This window comes from Rhincodon typus, chromosome 9 (assembly GCF_021869965.1).
Source record: "Rhincodon typus isolate 14 chromosome 9, sRhiTyp1.1, whole genome shotgun sequence".
NCBI classification, from domain to species: Eukaryota; Metazoa; Chordata; class Chondrichthyes; order Orectolobiformes; family Rhincodontidae; genus Rhincodon; species Rhincodon typus.
In genome coordinates, this window is record NC_063340.1 from 28,546,746 (window position 1) to 28,570,444 (window position 23,699).

The 23,699-nt window shown below is 42.9% G+C and overlaps 1 protein-coding gene across 5 annotated transcripts in view; it reads left to right on the top strand.

Annotated features, from left to right (window-relative positions):
- The window catches only part of LOC109924543 (5-hydroxytryptamine receptor 1E), a 93,445-nt gene that overhangs the window by 24,636 nt on the left and 45,110 nt on the right, over positions 1–23,699 (top strand). For 2 of the 5 annotated variants that reach the window (XM_048601183.1, XM_048601181.1), the window contains exon 1: positions 8,888–9,141. The exons of the other annotated variants lie outside the window; for them this stretch is intronic. The gene's annotated coding sequence lies outside the window, so the exon portion shown is untranslated. Of the gene's footprint in view, positions 1–8,887; positions 9,142–23,699 lie in introns of those variants that run through there. 5 annotated transcript variants of the gene reach the window in all.

The following is a 23,699-nucleotide window of genomic DNA, read 5'->3' on the forward strand; positions in this document are numbered from 1 at the left end:
ACACACAGGAAGTTAACTTCATTAATGAGATTGACTCAATTTTCAGTCCGCTACAAATAATGACCATCCAACTCACAAAAGCTCCAAAGTATTTGTCATCTGCAGATAAAAGATGAGGAATGCATTGATGTTTGTCATTATTATACAAAATATTTGCCACAGCAGTGTGCCAGTGGTTCAGAGATGAAAATTTTTAATGAGTGCAGGAAGTATCTTACTATTGTCGATAATTTGGGAGACAATGGCTAAATCCTGTCATCATTAGATTATTAGTCTGGAATTTCAGCTCATGTTCTGGGGACCGGATTCAAATTCCACCATTGCAAGTGGTGGAATTTGAATTCAATAAATATCTGGAATTGAGATGACCATGAAACCACTGCAGATTGTTGGGAAAAAAAAAATCCTATCTGGCTCACATAGGTCCTTCAGGGAAGAAAATCTGCCATCCTCACCCAATTTGGCCTAGATGTGACTCTAGACCCATAGCAAGCTACTCAGCTGTATCAAATACTACAAAGTCTCAACAAAGAAATGAAACTGGACAAAGCATCTGGCATCAACAAAGGCACTGGAAATGACAACAGCAAAGACAGCCCTGTCAACACCACAAAGCCCTCCTTACTAACATCTGGGGGCAAGTACAAAATTGGGAGCATTGTCCCACAGATTTCATACCTTTGCCAAGGACAGCACCTTCTAAACCCATAATGATTTACATCTAGAAGGACAGGGACAGCAGATACATGGGAACACCATCATCCGCAAGTTTCCCTCCAAGCCACTCACAGAATCAGACAATTTTGCAGTACAGAAGAAGGCCATTCAACTTATTGTGCCTGCAGCAGCTCCTGAAAGAACTATTCAGGTAATTCTGTTCTCCAGTCCCATCTCCATTGCCCTCTCAATTCATCATTTTCAAATATATATCCTGCTCTCTTTTGAAATCTCCTGTAGAATTTGTTTCCACACTAACCCAGGCAGCGCATTCCAAATCTTAATCTGAGTAAAGTTTCTTCTCATCTCACTCCTAGCTCTCTTGTTAACAATCTTGAAATTGTAACCCCCTAGTTCCAACCAGTGAAAACAGAATATCTTACTTTACCCTGTCAAAATTGTTTATAATTTTCAATACCTCAATAAAGTCACTTCTTAATCTTCTCCGTCAAGAACAAGAACAAAGAACAAAGAACAAAACAGCACAGGAACAGGCCCTTCAACCCTCTGAGCCTGCGCCAACACATTTTGCCCTTCCATACTAAAACTAAAACTTCACCTACAGGATTCTTATTTGTCTATTCCCTTCCTACTTTTGTATTTGTCCAAGTGCTTCTTGAATGCTGTTGTTGTGTCTGCTTTCACCACGTCATCTAGCAATGCATTCCAGACATTCACCACCCTTTTGCGTGAACAACTTGCCTGACGCGTCTCTTTTAAACATCTAAACTTCACCTTGAACTTGTGTCTCTTAGTAATTGAACCCTCCACCCCAGGAGAAAGCTTCATACTTTCCACTCTATCTATGCCATTCACAATCTTATAAACTTCTATTGGATTGCCCCTCAACCTCCTCCGTTCCAGTGAAAGCAAACCCGGCTTATCTAATATTTCTTCTTAGCTAAAATCCCCTATACCAGGCAATATCCTGGTAAACCTTTTCTGTACCCTCCCCAAAGCATCCATATCCTTCTGGTAGTGTGGTGACCAGTGTTCCAAGGTGAATAAGCCCAAAATCACTAACCTTTACTGGCACTTAAAATCCCTCATTCCTGTTATCATTCTGGTAAGTCTCCTTTAAACTGTCTCCAGTGCTTTAATATCCTTCCTTAAATAAAGTGTTCAGAACTGGACACAATACTCCAAATATATTCTGACCAATGATTTGTAGAGGTGTAGCATCACTTCCTTGCTTTTATACTCTATGTCTTATAAACCCAAGGATTAAATAAGCCTTCTTAACAATGGTTTCAGCTTGCCTGGACACCTTCAGAGAATCATAGGCATGAACACAGAGGTCCTTCTGCTTCTGTATTCCCCTCATGTTGCACCATTGAGCCTGTATTGCTATCCCTGTTTTTTTCCCGCCAAAAACGCATTTCCTCACATTTTTCTGCATTGAAATTCATCCGCCAGGTGCCTGCCCATTTGGCCAACTTGTCAATGCCCTTCTGAAGTCACTCAGTGTCATCTTTGCCATTCTCTCTAGCTAAGAATGATTTAGAAATTTACATATTTTGCCCTCAACACCCAACTTCAAATCATTCATAAACAGAAAAAGCAAGGGTCCCAACACTAATTCCTGGGGAACTCCCCTTTTGATTTATCTCCAACCTGAAAAATGCCCATCTACACCCATCCTCTGCTTCCTATCTTTTAGCTAACTTCTAATCCATGCTGCCAAGATCCCATCGATCCCAAACATTTCTAATTTGCTAACCAACCTGCCACATGACATTGTATCAAATGCTTTCCAAAAGTCCAAATAGACAACAATAACCTTCAACCATTGCCTGTGTCACGTCGTCAAAGAATTCAATTAAATTTGTCCTGCTTGGCCTGCCCTGCTAAAAACCATGTTGACTGTCTAGTATTAACTTATTTCTCTCCAAGTGTCTGTCCCATATTATAGCCTCCATCCGTTTTCCCAATAACGTCAAGCTGACAGGTCTAGTTTCTTGGGTTAACCTTTGCCTTGTCACATTTACAATTCTTCAGTCCCCCAGGTCAAATTAGGTGTTCAGAGATGCCTGGAAAACTTCTGTAAATGGCTCCCTTTGCTCTGATTTGCTCCCTTACCTTTGTCAGTAATCTGAGAAGCATCCCATCTGGGCCTGATAACTTCTCTACCTGGAGTGCTGTTAGCCTTTTTAGCACCTCTTCTTTATCTATTACTATACTGCTCAGTTGTTCAACACCCACATATTTAACTGGGCCAGTCTAATTTGGTAAAGACAAAAGCAAAATATTTATTTAGTACCTCTGCCATATCTTTTGGTTCAATGGACAGTTTACCCTGCTTGTTCCTTATGGGTTCCACTCTATCCTTCATTAACCTTTTACTATTAATATGTTTGAAGAACATTTTACTCTTTGATTTAGTGCAAACTGTCATCTTCCTCTTAGCCTTCCTTATTCCATCCTCAGCCTCTCTCCTGCAATTGAGACATTTTCCTGATTTCTTTTGCTATATTATTCCAGTATGCATCATATGCCTCCTTTTCCTTCCATATTTTCTCATCAATACCCTTAGGTATCCACGTACTCTAGCTTTGGATATCCCATAATTATTTCTCATAGGTATGTACCTAGCTTGCACCTTATTCATTTCTCTTTTGAAATTCTCCCATTTTTCAACAACTATTTTATCTAACAAAGTATGTTTCCAATCAACGTGTACCAGTTCAAACTTGAGACACCCAAAATTTGCCTTTTTCCAATCTGGGATCTTAATCATTGACTGATTTTCATCCTTTTCAGTTAACATTGAAATTTATTATGTCATGATTGCTATTTCCAAAATGCTTCTCCACTCTGATGCTCTCCATCTGGCCTCCCTCATTTCCTAGGACCAGATTCAGCATAGAACCCTTCCTGGTATGGCTGGAAATGTACTGTTCCCGAAAGTTTTCCTGCACATTGTAGGAATTTCTCCTCTTCCATGCCCCATACTCTACCTTTTCCCCGGTCTACCCTTGGGTAACTGAAAACACCATTATCACAACCCCACTTGTCCTGCGGATTTCTGTTAATCTGACAACAAATGCTCTCTTCTACTTCCTCCCCTCTTTTTGGAGGTCTGTAATAAACACTCAACAAGGTCACTGCTCACTTTCCATTTCTTGCCTCCAACCACATAGATTCTAATTCAGGAACTGCATCTCATTCACTCACCATCCTGACTTGGATCAAAATTTAGATGGTTACTTTTTAAACTTTTGATGATTCACTGTTCCACAAAGTAACTTGTGCTGGAATTCCCTGGGGGGTCCTTCCAGTCTCCTGTTTGTCTTGAAAGATTTAAACTTTCAAACCTGTATTGACCCATTGTGTTGTCCAAGGAATAATCAAATTGTAAAAGATTTCCTTTGTGATTGGTATTGAGATGACTTACTGGCCTGTCTGCACTTCCGGTTGAAGTGAATCAATACGTGGCTCCTGGGAGCCATTGTTGAAGTTGTTTTATTATTAAAAATAATCAAACTATCCTTCTTTATAAAATATATAATAGTTACATGATTGTGACAATTGCTTTAATAAATTTACTTTATTGCAGTGGTGGGTGAACTGTTACCTTTGGTTATAGCAAATTTCATTTGCTACATGTAATATCTTTGAACAACCTTGTATTGGGGTTTTCTGGTGGAATTTGAGAATAAGGCTGAATGAATTAGTTCATTGTATATACCATTTCACATAAAATTTCTTCAAAACATGGAAATGTAATATTTTCCATTTTGGGGCTACATTTGTCTGTTGAAATGGAATACCAGAGCTATCAATCATCGAAGCAGAATGGAATAGTAGGTGGATTTTTGTCAAAATGAAAGGTTATAAATTATTGTTGTACTTACCACATAGAATATAGAACAGTATTGCACAGGAACAGACCCTTTGGCTCACCATGTCTGCACCAACCGTGATGCCATTCTATACTTCTTCAGAAGGCTAACGAAATTTGGCACATCCATAATGACTGTTACCAGTTTTTATAGACGCAGCATAGAAAGCATCCTATCTGGATGCATCACAGTTTGGTACGGCAACTGCTCTGCCCAAAACTGCAAGAAATTACAGAGAGCTGTGAATGTAGCCCAGTCGATCATGAAAACCAGCCTTCTTTCCATTGAATCCATCTACACTTGCTGCCTCGGGAAAGCAGCCAATATCATCAAAGACCCTTCCCACCCTGGTTATACTCTCTTCCATCGAGCAGAAGATACAAAAGTTTCAAAACACGTACCAATAGATTTAAGAACGGCTTCTTCCCTGCTGCTATAAGATTTGTGAATGGATGTTTTAGATATTAGAGTTTATCTTTCTCTGTAACTTCTCTGTATCTTTATATTCTGCATTCTGTTCTATTTCCCTGATGTACTTATGTAAGGTATGATTTGTCTAGTTAGTAAGCAAAACAATACATTTCACTATATCTTGGTACACGTGACAATAATAAAATCAAATCAAATCAAATCTGCTTGCACATGGTCCATATCCCTCTCTTCCCATTTATACCTTTTAAACATTGCAATCATATCTGCTTCAACCATCTCCCTTATTAGCATGATCCAGGCACCTACCACACTCTACATAAAAAACCTGCTTTGCATGTCTCCTTTAAATGTTTCCCTTCTCACTTAAAAATCAATGCCCCTGATATTTGATATTTTCACCCTGGGAAACATGAAATGAAACAATATTGTTATCCAAAAATGTGTCCATGACCAGAAATGAATTAACATAGAGCTAAGTACAACTGAGTATTAGCATTTCAGTTATAAAAACAAACAAGTTTCATCAGCAAACTTCTCAGTCATACACCCCTACATTTAAGTCTAAATCATTAACGTACACCACAAACAGCACCAATCCCTGTGGGACCCCACTGGAAACAGACTTCCAGTTACAGTAACATCCCTCTACCAAGATAATAATAAAACAAAGAACTGTGGATGTTGAAGAACTGAAACTAAAACAGAAACTCCTGGAGAAATTCAGCAGGTCCAGCAGCATCTGTGTGAAGAAAACAGAGTTAATGTCTCGAATCCAGCAACTCTTCAAAAAAAAAACTGTTAGTAGCTGGGAAATGTGGTGGTTATAACAAAGAACAAAGAACAGTGCAGCTCAGGAACAGGCCCTTCAGCCCTTCAAGCACGCACCAACATATTTTGCCCTTCCATACTAAAACTGTCTTCGCTTATAGGATCCATATTTCTCTATTCCCTTCCTATTCATGTATTCATCCAGATGCTTCTTGAATGCTACTATTGTGTCTGCTTCCACCATGTCCTCTGGCAAAGCATTCCAGGCCCTCACCACCCTTTGTGTCAAAAAACATGTCTCACACATCTCTTTTAAACTTGTCCCCTCGCACCTTGAGCCTGCGTCCCCTAGTAATTGAGCCCTTCACCCTGGGAAAAAGCCTCATACTTTCCACTCTATCCATGCCATTCACAATCCTATAAACCTCTATTAGGTCAACCCTCAAACTCCGCATTCCAGTGAAAACAAACCCAGTCTACTCAACCTTTCTTCATAGCTAAAGTCCCCCTACCAGGCAACATCCTGGTAAACATTTTCTGTACCCTCTCCAAAGCATCCACATCCTTCTGGCAGTGTGATGATCAAAACTGTAGGCAATATTCCAAGTGTGGCCTAACTAAAGTTCTATAAAGCTGCAGCATAACTTATACTCAATGCTACTTCCAATGAAGGCAAGCATGCTATAAACCTTTTTTTACTAACTTATCGACCTGCGCTGCCACCTTCAGTGATCTGTGGACCTGCACATCCAGATCCCTCTGCGTATCAATGCTCCCAAGGGTTCTGCCATTCACTGTATAATTTCCACCTGTACTTGACCATCCAAAATGCATCACCTCACATTGGTCCCAATTAAACTCCATCTCTGCCATTTTTCTGTCCATGCCTCCACTAATCTATATCCTGCTGTATCCTCTGACAATTCTCTACTCTTATCTGCAACTCCACCAATCTTTGTATAGTCCTCAAACTTATTAATTAGACCAGCTACATTTTTCTTCAAATTATTTATGTAAATCACAAACAGCAGAGGTCCCAGCACTGATCCCTGTGGAACACCGCTAGTCACAACCCTCCATTCTGAAAAGCAACCTTTCAACGCTACCCTCTGTCTCATACGATTAATCCAGTTTTGTATCCATCTTACCAGCTCACCCAATACCATGTGATTTCACCTTTTGTACTAGTCTGCCATGAGGGACCTTGTCAAAGGCTGAAGTCAAAGTGGGGAAGGGATAAGGGGGTGGATGCGTGGTTAAGCGGAGATGCAGCACAGAGACATAGATATAGGAAAGGGCTAAGTAAACAAGCAGGAGGTCAGGACAGAAGAAAAGCTGATTAAGTGATAATAAGAGCAAAAAGTGAGAGAATGGTTTGACTGTGCTGAATGCAACCCATAAAATGTGATAATGGGCGTGGGAGCATGTGGGAATGGCTGAATATGCTAAAAACAACCATGTCATAACAGGACTAGGTATAGGGTGGGTAAAAAAAAAAAATTGAAGAATGAAATCAGGTTATCAAGTTATTTAACTTGAATGTGAGTCTTAGAGGGTGAAGGTCGACATGCAAAAATAATGAGATTTGTTCTTAGGGCTTGCGGTGAGGCTCACTGGAACACTGCAGAAGGCCTGCACCAGAAATGTTGCTGTGGTAACACAGTGTGTTGAAGTGGCAGGCAACTGGAAGCTTAGGGTCATTTTTGCAGACAGAGCGGAGGTATTCTGCTGAGTGGTCACCCCTGCCTTCATTTCAACTCCCCAATGTAGAGCAGACCACATTGTAAACAGCACATACAATAGACTAGATTGAATGAAGTACAGGTAAATCGCTGCTGAACTGTTAGGTATGTTTAGGGCCTCGAGGGGTAAGGAGAGAGGAGGTAAATTAGCAGGTATTACATGTTCTGCGGTTGCATGGAAAAATATTGTGGTAGTGTTTGGAGATGTTGGGAATGAAGGAAGAGTGTGCAGAGTGTCCTGGAATGCTGACAAGCGAGGGGAGAAGAATGTGTGTCTGTGTGGCATTCCAATGGAGGTAACGGAAATGGCGGCTTACAATCCTTTGTCTGTGGGGTTGTAAGTGAAGACCAGGAAGACCATATCATTGCTGAGGGATGGAAGAGAAGGGGTGAGGGCAGAAGTGCAGGAGATGAGATAGAAGATGGCTAAGGGCTCTGTCAAACATGGTAGGACCACAACTATGCACTTACCTCTCCGCTTCCCTCCTCCCCACTTCAGCTTCAGCATAACTACCACTTTTTCCGAGCTACTAACAGTTCTGATGAATCGTCTCCGGACTTGAAATGTTAACACTGCTTTCTTCCAACAAATGCATCCAGACCTGCTGAGTTTATCCAGCAATTGCTGTTTTTATTTCATCCCTCAACGATTTCTGTCTGCTTCCTCCTCCAGCCAATATCAGATCCAATATGCCTTGGAATCCAGGGGCTCTTACTTCCTTGGCCATGAGGGACTTTAAACAAAAGCTTTGCTAAAGTCCATGTAAACCACATCAAATGCATTATCCTTCTCAACGCTCATGGTTATCTCCTCGAAAATTTAAATCAAAGTTGTTGAACATGGCCTTCCATTAACAAATCCATAGCAATGTAATAAGAGCACAGGAATTATGAGCGGGAGTAGGCAATTCAGCCCTTTGAGCCGGTTCCACCATTTAACATGATAATGGCTGATCTTATCCTGGTTTCAACTCCACTTTTCTGCCTGCCCCCCATAGCCCTTTAGCCTGCTTTTCAGAGACATATCTATTTCTGTCTTGAATCTGTTGATTGATTCTACCTCCACTGCATTCTGAAACAGAGAGTTTCATAGTTTCTCATATCAATTTTGAACTTACCTTCTCTCACTATATTTAAGACATCTTGTTCAAGACTGTCCCACGACAGGGAACGTCTATTTGAGGCAGTCTAAACAATTGCCGACAATTTGTTCAACGGCGGGAGTCGGGTGAGAGCATAAGAGGATTGCTGAGAAGGTGAGCTTCTCATTTTAGAAGACTTACCTCGTGCGTCTGCGGCCTCCATTTGTTCGGTGGCGGGAGTCAGGACAGAACGCGAGGGGATTGCTGGGAAAGTAAAATCATATATTCTAGCAGCGGCTAAACCCGAAACACGACACGTGCAGTGTCCTCCACCCACCCTCCTCCTCTAACCAAAAAAAACTGTGTGGAGGGTCAATAAACACGACTTCCTCTGATTCGGGAGAGAGCGCGAAGGAACTGCTGGAAACATAAGTGGCGAGTATACTAACTTACTGTTAGTGCTTTGGGGCCTTCATTTTTGGCGGCGGAGGAGGAGGAGACCGGGAGCGAGAGCTCGAGTGGTGTCTCCCATCCTTCCACCGAAGAATAAAAGGGAAAGTAAGTTATTCTCTACTTTTCACAAATCTTTCGGGGAAGTTTAAATTTAGAGGGGATGGCAGTCAGAGCAGTGCAGTGGTCTTCCTGCGGGATGTGGGAGGTAAGGGTCAACAGCAGTGGCTCTGCTGACTTCACCTGTGGGAAGTGCACCCAGATCCAGCTCCTCAAAGACCGCGTTAGGGAACTGGAGCTGGATGAACACAGGATCATTCGGGAGGCTGAGGTGGTGATAGAAACAGCTACAGGGACATAGTTACCCCTAAGAACGAAGGCAATTGGGTGACGGAAAGGGAAGGGAAGGAAACACGGTCAGTGCAGGGATCCCCTGTAGTCATTCCCTTCAACAATAAGTATACTGTTTTGGATACTGTTGGGAGGGGACGGCCTAACAGGTGTGAGCCACAGGGACCGGGTCTCTGGTGCAGGGTCTGGCCCTGTGGGTCAGAATGGAAGGAGGGAGAATAAGAGAGCAATTATAGTGGGGGAATTCAATAGTTAGAGGAGCAGACAGGCGGTTCTGTGAACGCGAACGAGACAAATGGATGGTATGTTGCCTCCTGGGTGCCAGGGTCCATGACGTTTCTGATAGTGCCTTCTGATAAGGAGGTGGGTGAGCAACCCGCAGTCATGGTACACATCGGTACCAATGACATACGTAGAAAAAGGACTGAGAATGTGAAAAACGAGTACAGGGAGTTAGGGTGGAAGCTGAAGTCCAGGACAAACAGGATAGTTTGGATTACTGCTAGTGCCACGTGACAACGAGGTAAGAAATAGGGAGAGAGTGCAGCCAAACACGTGGCTGCAGGGCTGGTGTAGGAGGGAGGGCTTCCATTATGTGGATAATTGGAGCACCTTCTGTTCAAGGTGGGACCTGTACAGTAAGGACAGGTTGCACCTGAACCGGAAGGGCACAAATATCCTGGGAGGGAGGTTTGCTCGAGCTATACAGGATGGTTCAAACTAGATTGGCAGGGGGTGGGGAACCAGATCTGTAATTCAGAGGAGGAGGTATTCAGCCTTCCAACCGACACAACAGGGAGTGAGATTGTTAATAAAGAAATGCGGTCGATGGAGCGCAACTGTGGACACAGAAATGGTTTGAAGTGTGTATACTTCAATGCTAGAAGTATCAGAAATAAGGCAGATGAACTTAGAGCATGGGTCAGTACTTAGGACTATGATGTTGTGGCCATTACAGAAACTTGGGTAACTCAGGGACAGGAATGGTTGTTGGAAGTTCTGGGATTTAGATGCTTTAAAAGAAAAAGGGAGGGTGGTAAAAGAGGCAGGGCAGTGGCATTGCTAGTCAGGGCTAGTATAGCAGCAACTGAAAGGCAGTTCGAGAATGATATGTCTACAGAGTCAATTTGGGTTGAGGTCAGGAACAAGAAAGGAGCAGTCACTTTGTTGGGTTTTTTTTTTTTTTTAAACAGTCCCCCTAATTGTTGCAGAGAAGTGCAGGAGCGGATTGGGAGGCAGATACTGGAAAGGTGCAGAAGTCACAGGGTTGGTAGTCATGGGTGACTTCAATTTTCCAAATGTTGATTGGAAACTTTTTAGTTGTAATAGGTTAGATGGAGCGGATTTTGTCCAGTGCGTTCAGGAAGGATTCCTGACACAGTACGTAGATAGACCAACACGAGGAGTGGCCACTTTGGATTTGGTGCATGGCAATGAACCGGGCCAAGTGTTAGACCTGTTGGTAGGAGAGCATTTTGGCGGTAGCGATCATAACTCTGTTACTTTTACAATAGTCATGGAAAAGGATAGGTACATGCAACAGGGTAAGGTTTATAATTGGGAGAAGGGTAATTGTAATTCTGTTAGGCAAGAACTGGGTAACATAATATGGGAACAGATGCTGTCAGGGAGGAGCACTATAGAAATGTGGAGACTATTTAAGGAATGTATACTGCGTGTGCTCAATAAGTTTGTCCCTAGCAGGCAGGGAAGATGCGGTCAAGTGAGAGAGCCTTGGTTTTCAAGAGAGGTCAAACGACTAGTTAAGAGGAAGAAGGATGCTTATATAAGGTTTGGGAAACAAGGATTGGAAAAGTATCTAGAGGGATACAAGTTAGCCAGGAAGGGGCTGAAGAAAGGGCTTAGGAGAGCTATAAGGGGGCATGAGAAAATTTTGGCAGATAGGATCAAGGAAAACTCCAAGGCTTTTTACACGTACGTGAGGAATAAGAGAATGACCAGAGGAAGGGTTGGGCCGATCCAGGATTGTAAAGGGAATTTGTGCATTGCGCCTAAAGAGATAGGAGAGGTCCTTAATGAATAATTTTCTTCTGTATTCACAACTGAGAGGGACCTAGTTATAGGGAAGGACAGTGTGAACCAGGCCAATAAGCTAGAGGAGGTGAATGTTAGTAAGGAAGATGCACTAGGAATTTTGAGGAACTTGAAGATAGATAAGTCCCCCGGGCCTGATGGGATTTATCCAAGGATTCTATGGGAAGTGAGGGAAGAGATCACAGGGCCTTTGGCAACGATCTCTTCGTCCTCACTGTCCACAAGTATAGTGCCGGAAGATTGGAACGTCATTCCCTTGTGCAAAAAAAGGGAATAGGGATAACCCTGGAAATTACAGGCCAGTTAGTCTTACATCAGTGGTGGGCAAATTATTGGAAAGGGCTCTGAGAGATAGGATTTATGATCATTTGGATAGGCACAGTTTGATTCGTGATAGTCAGCATGAATTTGTGAGGGGTAGATCATGCCTCACCAACCTTATTGAATTCTTTGAAGCGGTGACCAAACACGTGGATGAAGGTAGAGCAGTGGATGTGGTATACATGGATTTAAGTACGGTGTTTGATAAGTTTCCCCACGGTAGGCTTATGCAGAAAGTAAGGAGGCATGGGATAGGGGGAAATGTGGCAGACTGGATTCAGAATTGGCTGACCCTTACAAGACAAAGGGCAGTAGTGGACAGAAAATATTCAACATGGTGCTCAGTTATGAGTGGTGTACCACAAGGATCTGTTCTGGGTCCTCTTCTATTTGTGATTTTTGTAAATGATTTGGATGTAGGAGTGGAAGGGTGGATTAGTAAGTTCACGGACGATACGAAGGTGAGTCGAGTTGTGGATAGTGCGGAGGGCTGTTCTAGTTTACAAAGAGACATTGATGGGTTGCAGAGCTGGGCTGAGAAGTGGCAGATGGAGTTTAACCCTAAAATGTGTGAGGTGATTCATTTTGGAAGGACAAACTCGAACGAAGAATACAGGGTTAACGGAAAGATTCTTGGCAGTGTGGAGGAGCAGAGGGATCTCGGGGTTCATGTCCACAGTTCCCTGAAAGCTGCCACCCAGGTGGATAGAGTGGTTAAGAAGGCGTATGGTGTGTTAGCTTTCATTAATAGAGGGATTGAGTTCAAGAGCTGTGAAGTTATGCTCCAGCTATACAAAACCCTGGTTCGGCCACATCTGGAGTATTGTGTCCAGTTCTGGTCACCTCATTACAGGAAAGATGTGGAAGCGTTGGAAAACGTGCAGAGGAGATTTACCAGGATGTTGCCTGGAATGGAGGGAAGGTCTTATGAGGAAAGGTTGAGAGAGCTCGAGCTTTTCTCTTTAGAACGACGAAGGATGAGAGGTGACTTGATTGAGGTGTACAAAATGATCATAGGGAAAGGTATAGTGGATAGCCAGAGATTTTTTACTAAGGTGGAGGTAGCTATTACGAGGGGGCATAGTTTAAAAGTGAGTGGAGGTAGATGTAGGGGAGACATCAGAGGTAGGTTCTTTACTCGGAGAGTGGTAGGGGCGTGGAATGCATTGCCGGAGAGGGTAGTGGATTCGGCCTCATTAGGGGCATTTAAGCATATGGATGATAGTATAAGGTAGGGGTGGAGGTTATATAGACCTTTAGGGTTAGGGTAAAAGTTCGGCACAACTTCGTGGGCCAAAGGGCCTGTACTGTGCTGTACTGTTCTATGTTCTTACTTTCATACTATATTTTCCCCTTCTTAAATCAATCCCTTGGACCTTCTTTGCTGAATTCTAAACTGCTCGCAATCCTCAGACATATTATTTTTCTTGGCCAATCTTTATGCTTCTTCCTTGGATCGGATACTATCTTCAATTTCATTTGTAAGTGATGGATTGACCTTCTTACTCATTTGCTTTTGTGCCAGACAGGAATAACAGTTGTTCCTGTTCCCCCATGCCTTCCTTGAATGTTTGCCATTGATTATTCACTGTCATCTCATTAAGTAACCCTCCCCAATCTATTAAGGTCAACTCACTCCTTTATTAAGATTCAGCACCCTAGTCTCTGAATCAATAACCATACTCTCCATCTTGATAAAATAATTTCATCATGTTATGGTTGTTCATCCCCAAGGGGTCATAGACAGCAATGATTCCCTTCTCATTACACAGCACCCAGCCTAAGATGGCCTACTTTCTAGTTGGTTCCTCCACATGTTGGTCAAGAAAACCATCCTGTATACACTCCAGGAATTCCTCCTCTTATGGCATTATGGCTAATTTGATTTGCCTAATCTATGTGCAGATTTTTTTATAAAATCACCCATGATCACCAATATTCCCTTATCACATGCATCTCTAATTTCCTGTTTAATGCCATTCCCAACATCACCACTGCAGTTTGGGGATTTATATATGACATCCAATAATGTTTTTAGCCTCTTGGTATTTCTCAACTCTACCCATACAGAGTCCACATTGTTAGAGCTAATTCCTTTCGAACTATTGTGTTAATTTCCTATCTAATCAGCAATGACACTCCACCACCTTTTCCTTTTTGCCTGTCCTTCCCAAATACTGAATACCCTGGGACATTTAGTCCCCATCCCTGGTCACCCTGCAGCCATGTCTCCTTCATGCCAATTATATCGTACCAGTTTACATCCATCTGCGCAATTAGTTCATCCACTTTATTGCAAATGCACCGTGCATTAAGGCACAAAGCCTTTAAGCTTGTCTTTTGAACATTGTTTGTCTTGCTCTTATTTTTCTCAATAGCCCTATTTGAATTTTGCATTAGAACAGAATTGAATAGAATAGAATATAATCCCTACAGTGTGGAAACAGGTCCCTTGGCCCAACAAGTGCACACCGACCCTCAAAGCATCCAACACAGACCCATCCCCTTATAACCCACCTAATCTACACATCTCTGAACACTATGGGAAATTTAGCACGGCCAATCCACCTAGCCTGCACATCTTTGGACTGTGGGAGGAAACCCACACAGACACAGGGAGAATGTGCAAACTCTACATAGACAGTTGCCTGAGGGTGGAATTGAACCTGGGTCCCTGGCACTGTGAGGCAGAAGTGCTAACCACCATGCTACCCCTAAATACCTTGCCCTTTGTGTCTCTGCCTATAACTTGTCTTATTCCCTTTTGTTTTTGTCCTTGCTCCCTCCTTCTCTGACTCCTTACATAAGTTCCCATCTCCCCCTACTAGACATTTCAACTCTGGTCAGAATCTTTTTCCCCATCAACCCTATCTATGCATCTCAATATTATAGAGAATCATAGAATCCCTACAGTGTGGAAACAGGTCCTTCAGCCCAACAAGTCCACACTGACTCAGCATCCCACACAGACCCATCCCCCTATAACCCACCTAATCTACACATCCCTGAACACTATGGACAATTTAGTATGGCCAATCCACCTAGCCTGCGCATCTTTGGACTGCAGGGAGGAAACCGGAGCACCCTGAGGAAACCCACACAGACACAGGTGAACGTACAAACTCCACACTGACAATCGTCCAAGGATGGAATCAAACCTGGGTCCCTGGTGCTGTGAGGCAGCAGTGCTAACCACTGAGCCACCGTGCTGCCCCGCCCCAACTTCTATCAAGTCTCCCCTCAGCTCCCGTCACTCAAGAGAAAACAACCCAAGTTTTTCCAGCTTCTCCTTATAGCTCATACTCTATTCTAGGCAGCATCCTGGTAAACCTCTTCTGCACCCTCTCCAAAGCCTCCGCATCCTTCCTAGAATTTGGCGATAGAATTGACTGCAATACTCTAAGTGTGGCCTAACCAAAGTCTTATAAAGCTGCAACGTGACATTCTGACTCCTGTACTCAATTCCCCAACCAATAAAGGCAAGCATGCCATATGCCTTCTTTACCACCCTATCTACTTGTGTGGCCACTTTCAGGGAGCCGTGGACTTGAACCCCAAGATCCCTCTGTACGTCAATGCTGTTCAGAATCCTGCCATTAACTGTATTCTTTTCCCTAACATTTGATCTTCTAAAGTGCAGCACCTCACACTTACCTGGATTAAATTCCATCTGCCATTTCTGTGTCCAAATCTGCAACTGATCTATATCCCACTGTATCCTTTGACAACCTTCTACACTATCCATGACTCCACCGATCCTTGTATCACCTGCAAACTTAGTAATTGGCATGACATCCAGATAAATGGTGGCCTTGTCCATTGAAAAATGGCACAGTCTGTTCCAAATGGCAGTCTCATATTGGTACAAACCCTTATGGATATTAATTGTAGCATATGTCTGGGAGTCCTCATTTGACCGCAGTTGCAGGTTTGCATGGCTCATGTCCAGCCTCATGAAGGAGAGCCCCTTTGCCAGCTTTGTGTATAGGTCCTTTATGCAAAGCAGTGGGTATTTATTCACCTCTGAGAAGCTGTTTGTTTAAAATCCCCACTTGGACAAACCAACCCATCAGGCTTTACAATCAGTACGACTGGTTCTGCCCATTCCCGCAAACTGTACTGGTTCGATGATTCTTTCGCTTTCCTGCCGCCTGATTTCTGCCTGTACTTCTGTATATAAGGCAAATGGTACTGGGTGAGCCTTGCAGATTTATCGAATTGCTTGTCAACAGGCAAGGTGGCCTTGGTTCCTTTGACTGTCCCTAAGACCTTCCTGAAAAACATCCAGATATTTAATTATGACTTCACTCAGGCAGCGATTTTCTAATCAAAAAATGTTAAGCCAAAGTGAATATGTCTCAACAAATTTCACCACATTAGGCTTCAGCCCGAGCCTTTTAATACAATCAGTGGTAACTGAATGTTATAAAATGGATGTTGACTCCCCCCGCAGAACTAAAACCGAAACACCCAAAGAGGAGCACCTCGACCTATAATCTGTAAAAATAATCTATAATCCGAGTGTGAAAAGTAGTGTAACCTGCCTTTCAACAATTTCTATTAGTTAAATAAAATAAATCCCTGACACTCACTTTAAAATGAACAAATAACAATATTTATCTAACACTAACAGTGAACAAATTAACTAAACCACTAATAAACTGAATAAATCCCTTCTAACTACTAACTATTCCCGAATAAAGCAAGATTCTAATGGTATGCTGTTCCAATGAATACAAATCCCACTTATATAAAAAAAAAACTGAATTTAGACTCTCAAAATTGCAACCAGTTTACGTGTCTTATGGTATGTTCTTGTGCCTTCTCTGTTGATTCTTCTGTCAGGAACATTAGCTAGTTGAGCTAGCTTTGCTGTTTAGATAGCCTCCTCTATGTATTAGAGAAAGCACTATGAGAGCCAGCAGTTCTCTCGAGAGCTGAGGGCTGTTAACTCCAGCGGATAGCAATTAGCTCTCCAACTGCCCACTTCTTTTGTACCCTTGATGACATATCAATATTTTTTATAATAGGTTTGGTCCTATGTTGTCAAAACCTTCAGATTTAAATTTAATTGGTTTTTGGTATCTAAGTGCCTGGTTTAAATTGATTGGCTAAATTCAAAACTTGTTGTCTTGGTGAAAACTGCTGCTTGGCCTGCTAACTGTATGGCCTGTTGATACACTCGGATGAATGAGGGCGGGTGGAATCTCAGAGACTTATAACATTGTAACAGGACTGGACAGAGGAGGTGGATGGAGGATGTTCCCAATGGTGCGTGTGTCCAGAACCAGGGATCACCGTCTGAGGATTCAGGGTAGACCATTTATGACAGAGATGAGGAGACACTTGTTCACCCAAAGAATGGTGATACTGTAGAATTCATTACCACAGCAAGTAGTTGATGCCAAAACATTTATGTATTCAGGAGGTGACTAGATATTGCACTTGGGGTGTATGGGTTCAAAGTTTATGGGGAGAAAGCAGGATTAGGCTATTGAGTTGGACGATCAGCCATGATCGTGAAGAATGGCGGAGCAGGCTTGAATGGTCAAATGGCCTCCTCCATGTTTCTTTCTGTTAAAATGTTTCAATTTAGGTGTTCTGTGTACTTGCAAACTTTCAAGCTGCTGCTCACAGGCATCCATTTTAAATCTCTAAGCATAGCAAAACACATCATCTTTTAAAGGGACCACACAATACTTTTACCCCTTGCATTTTACCAACACCAAATTCTAACTTCCTGTATCCCAATCCACAAGTATTCTACCCAGCTTTGTGACACCTCCCCCTTAAGAAAAAAAATGAACCATCATTAAGAAAAGATAGCTTCATTTTTTTCTCTTAAAACCTTAACTCCATTATATGATTCGATCCATAGCTCATTAATCTAGAGTTACACATTTTATACTAATTCCATATATACACACAACATTGAACATTACAATTTCTATCTTGTATAAAGATTTTGTTTTGAACTCATGATAAAGCACCTGCGATATTTTCACAACCCACAACATATATAATCTGTAAATTAAATGCATGTAACATGAGATTCCAATGAAATAATCGGATATTCTTATCCTTAAATCTTTACAGAAATGTCAAAGTGTTGTGATTGATATATACGATCATCTCTGATGCATTGTTTGCAACATAATCATTAAAATGTTGGAAGGCCAATACCAAACTCAGTAACACTTTTTCAATAGTTGAATATATTTTTCTGGTGAATATTTAGTTTTTTTGAAAAATAACTGATTGGCCTTTCCATTCCACAATCATTCCTCCTGTAACAACACAGCTCCAATACCTACATTGGTTGTGTCAATGGCGACTTTGAAGGGTTTAAAAAAAATGTGACATGGCTAAAACAGGTGGAGTGGCTAACACTTTTTAAATTCTCAAATGCCTCCTGGCATTGTTCTGTCCACCGAAATTTCATGTTCTTTTTTAACAAATCTGTCAACGGTGCCACCCTGCTACTAAAATTTGATACAAGTTTCCTGTAGAAACCGTTCAATCCTAAAAATCGTAGCACCTCCTTCTTTGAGGATGGTCTTGGAAATTCCTCAATGGCCTTTGTCTTCACATTCCTCCGTGTCATCCGTCTGTACCCAATGATATGCCCTAAGAATGTCACTTCCACCTTTGCAAATTCTGTTTTTGCCAAGTTTATGACTAATTTTGCCTTCCATAGTCTTTCAAAGAGCTCTGCCAAATGCTCCATGTGATATTTCCACAAATGGCTAAAGATCACTGAGTCATCTATGTGGGAGGCACAATTAGTCAATCCTGCAACAAATCTGTTCATAAACCTTTGAAAAGTGGCTGGTGCATTTCTCATTCCAAAGGGCATTGTTTTAAATTAATATAGCCCATTGGGGTTACAAAAGCAGAAACTTCTTTTGATCTTTCCAACAAAGGTACTTGCCAGTAACCGTGAAGTAACTCCAACATTGTGATGTATGTGGTTTGGCCTACTTTTTCCACACAATCCTCCAGCCTTGGAATTGGATATCAGTCAGATTTGGTCACAGTGTTGACCTTCTAATAATCTATGCAGAATCATTGAGTACCATCAGGTTTGGGAACCAACACGATTGGTGAACTCCACTCGCTTTGACTCATCTTTACGATGTCTTCTTGGAGCATCGCTTTCACTTCCTACTGAACCTGCACTGCTTTGAGTGGATTAAGCCTGTATGGGTGCTGTTTTATCAGAACAGCATTCCCTACGTCAGCCTCATGTATTATGGCATTAGTCCCCCACATTCTATTTCTACATAGGTCCTCATAGCACTGTAACAAGTCTTTCAATTCAGTTCTCTGTATCAGGGACAGATAGCTCACTACGGTATCCCATTCCTTAAGGACTTCCTCATTATTCAAATTATTCTGAGGCACCTTAAAATCCAAATCATCTAGATTTGTTTCCTCACTCTGAGTGACAGTAACTAATACCTGTTTCTCTGGTTCCCTTTCCCTGTCTTAATAAGGTTTCAGCCTGCTCACATGACATACCCAATTTTTTTTTTTTTTTTTTTAAAAAACCTAACTGACATAATTCACCTGACTCAACTTCTTTTCAATCTGATAGAGACCACGAAACCTTGCTCTGAAGGGATCTCCTCACACTAATAACACCACCAATACCTTCCCTCCCTCCACAGGCAACTGTATAAACTTTTGATTTCTTATCTGCTTCTTGCTTCATTAGGTGCTGTGCCACCTTCGAATGTTGCCTAGCTTATTTACCTACTCTGTTTCATTTTTCTCTCACCTCAGATATATAATCCAACTGTGAGATCTGGGACTTCGGACCTGTCAACTTTTACTAAAATTAATTTTAAAGGCCCTCTTACTTCGTGTCTGAATATCAATTCAAATGAATAAACCATGTCGATTCATTTGGAGCATCTCTAATGGCAAATAACATAAAGAGATACCTTATCCCAATCACTTGATTAATCCTAGCAATACACCCGCAGCATTGTCTTTAGGGTCTGTGCCACCTTTTCAATGCTCTCTGGGATTCAGGATGGTACGCACTTGACTTAGTGTTGAATGCCTAAACTATCCATGACCACCTTTAAATAATTTGGCAGTAAAGTTGGACCTTTGGTCTGACTGAATGTCCCTGGGTAGCCCCATAACGGATAAAGAAAGCAAGCAACTCCTCCGCACCCTTTTTTGACTTGACATTCTGTAATGGAATTGCCTCTGGAAACCTGATAGGCACATCTATTATGGTTAGCAAATACTGGTTCCCACTTTTGGCTTTAGGGAGGGACCTATACAATCAATCATAACCCAGGTAAGAGGTTCTTCAAAAGGTGGGAATTGGCATCAAAGGTGCTGGATTTATCACTGCCTGTGGCTTTCCTATCATCTGACACATACGACAGGTATGGCAAAATTCAACATGTCTATGTAATCCAGATAAATAGAACTGCTTCTGTATGCCCGAGTCTTCCTCACTCCTAGATGACTCCCTACGAGTAATTTGTGTGCTACCCGCCACACATCCGGTCTGTATTCTACTAGCAACACAATCTGGTGAACTTCTGCCCATTTCCTATCTGCAGTAACCTGCCAAGGTCTCCATTCCATCTTAAGAGTTTATCCTTAAGGTAATAGCGTTCTGGAATTCACTCGGATTCCTTTTCCAAGAATCTTTATGATATAAATCCTTTATTAGCTTTTTTTTATTGTAACTCCATTAATCTTTCAAAACTAAACACCTCTGCCTGATCCTCTACCTGCTTAGGTTTTTCCTTTACCATCTCGTCAAACAGTGTCAGCTAACTGGACCTCAATTCCTTCATCTTTCTCTTTCGTTTTCCCTTCTTGTTTTAACCTATGGCTGTGGGATCTTGTCAACACAGTCTAAAACAAATTCCAGGGTATTTTCCTTTTAAATCCTCAGTTCCCTGGTTTTCTTTTGGCTTTTCCATTACAATGGGCATCGCTCCCACCTGTGATTCAGCTATATTGTTTCCAAGAATAAACTGTATTCCTGGAATAGCCAATTTTTCAATCACTCTCACTATCACTTCCCCCGTCTTGATTGGGCTTTCTAGCCTTATCTTACACATGGAAACATTACTGTTATTTCCATTTATTCCACAGATCACCACTCTCTTGGGCAATATTTCAGAAGGAATGCAAATGTTTTCATCTCATTATTAGAGACAGACTGGCTCCCATACCTTTTAATATATTTTAGCATCTTTACCTACCCCCATTCTACCCGAGCAAATCTTACCCATACAGGTGGGAAGATCAGGCACTATCTTACTATCCAGTCCGTAACTAGGCTGTGCATTCTCTTGCAGCTCCTTGACTTCTCTGCGAATTTCCATCACTACCTCAACTAATTCTTCTTGTTTATCCTCTTCTACCACATTTTTCCCCACTGCCTTTCATCCCCACCCTTTTAAATGGACTTTTCTGCCTAATTGCCAACTTCCAAAATTCAGACTCTCTTTTCCTTTTTGTCTACTAGGGTGATTCTTTCCTCTGCTTTAACTGTTTCAGTTCTCTTTATCAAGGAACAGAATCCCAGAATCCCTACAGTGTGGAAACAGGTCCTTCAGCCCAACAAGTCCACACCGATCCTCAGAGCATCCACCCAAACACCTCCCCCTATAACCCACCAAGGTGGGTTAGGTGGGCAATCTAGCATGACCAATCCACCTAGCCTGCACATCTTTGGACTGTGGGAGGAAACCGGAGCACCTGGAGGAAACGCTGACACGGGGAGAATGTGCAAACTCCACACACAGTCGCCCGAGAGTGGAATTGAACGCAGGTCCCTGGCTCTGTGAGGCAGCAGTGCTAACCACTGTGCCACCCTTTCTTTTTCTTCAGCTAGGAACCTTCTTTTCCTTGCTTCTCGCTCCTTTTTTTTGCTCAGCTGGGAATCCCCTTTCCCTTTCTTTGCCCTGTAACTCCAGTTGTCTCATTTGCAATTTAGTTTTTCCTAACTCCACTGCACTTGACTGTTTCTCTGATATACCTAAATGCTTCACCAACTTCATTACAATTTCAGCTTTCTTATTATCACTAGCTAAACCCAATTTTAGTCTATCTGCTAATTCTAGAAGTGTTCTATCTTTCTAAACTTTCTTGGCAAATTTGGGAAGCATCTTTGACCCCCAGAACCATTTATCAATGTTACGAGCCATTTCCCCACTTTTGATTTAACCAACAAGAAGCAACCGAAATCAAAACAGATTTTCCACTTCTCACTTAAATTTTATTTAAAGACCTAGGACACTAGTCCCCAAGTCTATTTAAATCTGCTGGGACCTTTTGTACCCTAAATCTGTTCAAATTTCATTCACATCTGTCCAAATGCTGTTTAGATCCGTCCAAATTCTGGACACAAGCCCCCCCAAAATTGGTTATAAAGCGGAGGTTGACTCCCTCTGAGAACTAAAATCGAAACACCTAAACAGGAGCACCTCACCCTATAATCTGTAAAAAGGAGTAGGAAAAGTGGTGCAACCTGCCTTTCAGCCCTCCACTGACACCCTCATCCGCTTAGCCGAACTCGTCCTCGCACTCAACAACTTCTCTTTCAATTCCTCCCACTTCCTACAGACAAAGGGGGTAGCCATGGGTACCCGCATGGGCTCAAGCTACGCCTGCCTCTTTGTAGGTTACGTGGAACAATCCCTCTTCCGTACCTACACCGGCCCTAAACCCCACCTCTTCCTCCGTTACATTGATGACTGTATCGGCGCCGCCTCGTGCTCCCACGAGGAGCTCGAACAGTTCATACACTTCACTAACACCTTCCACCCCAACCTTAAATTTACCTGGACCATCTCTAACACCTCTCTCCCCTTCCTGGACCTCTCTGTCTCCATATCGGGCAACCACCTCGAAACCGATATTCATTTCAAGCCCACCGACTCCCACAGCTACCTAGAATACTCCTCCTCTCACCCACCTTCCTGCAAAAATGCTATCCCCTATTCCCAATTCCTTCGCCTCCGCCGCATCTGCTCCCAGGATGAGGCATTCCACTCCCGTACATCTCAGTTGTCCTCGTTTTTCAAGGACCGTAACTTCCCCTCCTCGGTGGTCGAGAACGCCCTCAACCGTGTCTCCCACATCTCCCGCACCTCATCCCTCACACCCCGTCCACGCAATAAAAACCAAAAAAGAATCCCCCTCGTCCTCACGTACCACCCCACCAACCTCCGGATCCAACGCATCATCCTCCGACACTTCTTCCGCCATCTGCAATCCGACCCCACCACCAAAGACATCTTTCCCTCCCCACCCTTATCTGCTTTCCGGAGGGACAACTCTCTCCGTGACTCCCTTGTCCGCTCCACACTCCCCTCCAGCTCCACCACACCCGGCACATTTCCCTGCAACCGCAGGAAGTGCTACACCTGCCCCCATACCTCCTCCCTCACCCCCATCCCAGGCCCCAAGAAGACTTTCCACATCAAGCAGATGTTCACCTGCACATCTGCCAATGTGGTATACTGCATCCGCTGTACCCGGTGTGGCTTCCTCTACATCGGGGAAACCAAGCGGAGACTCGGGGACCGCTTTGCAGAACACCTACGCTCGGTTCGCAACAAACAACTGCACCTCCCAGTCGCGAACCATTTCAACTCCCCCTCCCATTCCTCAGACGACATGTCCATCCTGGGCCTCCTGCAGTGCCACAACGATGCCACCCGAAGGTTGCAGGAACAGCAACTCATATTCCGCTTGGGAACCCTGCAGCCCAATGCTATCAATGTGGATTTCACAAGTTTCAAAATCTCCCCTCCCCCCACCGCATCCCAAAACCAGTCCAACTCGTCCCTGCCTCCCTAACCTGTTCTTCCTCCCACCTATCCCCCCCTCCTCCCACCTCAAGCCGCACCTCCATCTCCTACCGACCAACCTCATCCCGCCCCCTTGACCTGTCC